This window comes from Montipora capricornis, chromosome 8 (genome assembly GCF_036669925.1).
Source record: "Montipora capricornis isolate CH-2021 chromosome 8, ASM3666992v2, whole genome shotgun sequence".
NCBI classification, from domain to species: Eukaryota; Metazoa; Cnidaria; class Anthozoa; order Scleractinia; family Acroporidae; genus Montipora; species Montipora capricornis.
The window spans coordinates 53,492,669-53,495,725 of record NC_090890.1 but is presented as its reverse complement, the minus strand read 5'-3'; positions in this window follow the sequence as shown (position 1 = coordinate 53,495,725).

The window sequence follows — 3,057 nt, the reverse complement described above, 5'->3', positions numbered from 1 at the left end:
CAAGAAAGTAATGCCCAGAACTCAACAAAATCAAAATCATAGTGTTTTCGTGTGTCCATCTGCCATTGATTTGCAAACTAATTGTCATAAAAATTTTCCATTCCCACAAGAATATTCCACTCCTCCAACACAGCTGATGTTTTCTTTGTTTTTTTTTTTTACTCCAACATGGCCGCCGTGACGTCGGCGTGTAAAAGATTTTAGGGAGTTTAAGATCAACGACGCGACGGCAACGAAAACGTCACAAATTTTGCATATTTAATGAGCAAAAATAATAGCTTGCACGCTCTGCACGTGCATTTTTTCATTTCTGTACATTTCTTTCACGTTTTCGGCACATCTGCGACGTAAAATGACCAGTTTTCAAGTTTTACAAAGAACGTGAACACAAGTCAGCGAATTTGAATTTTCTGCCGTAACTTCAACACCGCACCTCCTAATTCAGTTCCTGGAAAGTTGAGCTAGTTTTTAGAAGTTAAACAAACCGACATAATCACGAAAAAAAAAAATTAACTCGAACTTGCAATTTAAAATGACGTTTTCGTTATCGTCGCGTCGTAGATCTTAAACTCCGTATTTAGCAAGATTCACTTTTTTGTGATTATCTTTCAAATCGTTTATGGGTCTCTTGAACAGAAGTTTGCGTGGTAAAATAATGAGAATCCCACGTTCACATGACAAATCATGTGATATAGTTTGGTGTCAGAACTAGCAGATGAGCTTATCGGTAACAGGTTGCAATTGAGAAAAGTCTGGTTTTCACTTACGACCATTTTGGAACATGCACAGTACTGAATTCTGAGCGCCTATTTTTGCTTGGTTCCCTATCACAAAATGGTTGTTTTGTTGAACATAGTAATCTGGCCAAGTTCCGTGGTGCTTTTATCACAAACCGAACAACTTGGCCTGTCAGGGTTTGTACTCTTAAGAGTTTTTCAAATTCCATGACTTTCCATGACCTTTTCCATGACTTTTTGCAGTTTTCCATGACCTAAAGTTCACTGAGCTGCCAGTTTCGAAAATTCTCAAAATCATCCTTGTTTTTGGGGCATTTTCTGACATAACTCGTCTGCATTTTATTTTGTCCTTGCTTCCACTTCTGCAATAATTTACGTACCACACGTAACTATAATTTTCCATGACTTTTCATGACCGACAATTAAATTCCATGACTTTCCAGGCGTGGAAACTGAAGTACTTCAATTCCGTGATTTTCCATTGACCTGTAGGAACCATGCCTATTTTTTGTTTCGAGGGCAAGCCCATCGTCAGAGCGAAGGGCTGATGCCCAAGCATGGTTGGTTTTCACTAGCGAGGCAAGCACTAACACAAGTTCAAACATAAGAGCGCTTATTTCATCGTGAAAACGGGGTTGACGCAAGTATAAGCACAGGCGCATGCGCAAGCACAAGGATCAAAATATTTCCATTTCCTTGTGAATGCACTTCTGCTTGCGTTCGCTTGCGTTGCGTGAAAACGAAACACAGCATAAGCACAAGGAATTTGCTATGTCTGGCCAATTGAAGCACTTGCTCCAGATTCCCGGCGTCTGAGCATTTGAACAAAATGGCGGATGCCTTGGTTTATTTTTGACGCTTATGTCGACGTTCGTTTTCACTTAGCATAAGCTACTTATGCTTGCACTAGTTGTGCTTGCGTCGCTAGTGTAAACCAGGCTTCAAAGGAGTTCACTCCTTATCGACGCAGCACTGCAGATTCTTTGGGGACGAACTCCTTTATTAGTCAGTTAAAGGACACCTCGCTCATATTGTACAACGAAAACAAGATGGAATAATCACAAAGATCTGTTTTGAAGTGACGTTTTCGTTGCTGTAGAAGCTTAATAGGGATGGCAACCGTAAGTGAGCTGTTTTCCCTTTTAACTTGTCTTCACACAACCACATTTACATCTTTTCTCCATTAGAGATGATTAGTATAAAAATCTGGAGGACACCACTGCCCTGGCATGCGAAATATTCTCTTCCGGTTCTCGCCAGCGTTTCAAAAACGTGCGTGCTTAAACTCGCTAATTCCCTAATAAGGAGCGTAAGCACGAGACGCTTTTGAGAGGTGGACGGCAACCGGAAGTGAGCTGTTTTCTTTTTTGCTTCTTTTGACACTACCACATTTCAATTTTTAAGTTTCTTTTCACCATTACAGTTGATTAGTTTAAAACTCTAGGAGACACTACTGTCTTGACATGCGAAATGTTTACTTCTGGTTGCTTGCTGTCCGCGTATTAGAAACCTTGTGTACTCAAGATCGCTAGTGAGCTTAAGCACACCCGTTTTTGAGACGCGGACGGCAACCGGAAGAGAACATTTCGCGTGTCTGGGATTTTTGGGTGCCCACATTTTTTTACTAATCGTCTCTAATGGAGAAATGATACTTTGCAATGTAAATGTAATTGTGTGAAGAAAAGTTAAAAGGGTAAACAGCTCACTTCTGGTTGCCGTCCGCGCCTCAAAAACGCACATGCTTAAGCTCCCTGTTTTAACGAAAACACCACGAAACAAGAATATCATTGGTTAAAAGAGGAAAAACAATCGTGCCGCACGAGCAGCACGCATTTTAGCACAAATTCGTGGGGTCCTTTGCACAGCAACGACGTGAAATCACCAAATTTGAGGTTTTGCTGACAACGCTAGCATACAAATGTGAATCTTTCAGTCTTCATTTTAAACTGTGAAACCACTCGTACCGATTCATTTTTAGCATACTTCGCCCACATTGTACGATGCGAGCGAGATGGCCTAACCGCGAGAAACTTACCATAGTTCAAAGTTATATTTTGAGGTGAAGTTGTCGTCGCCGTTGCTGTCGTACGGCAACCGGAGGTGAGCTTTTCGAATACCAGGACAATGGTATCTCCCAGAGTTTTAATAATATTTAATCGTCTCTAGTGAAGACAAGTTAAAAGGGAAAACAGCTCACTTTCCGTCAATTGCGAGCTCTCTCTGCCATATCTTTTTCAGATGTTCACTCCAAGCAGTTTAGAAGGACAATTTTCTGCTAAACCCTCAAGTTGTGCAGATAAGAATTGCATACGCACTACAT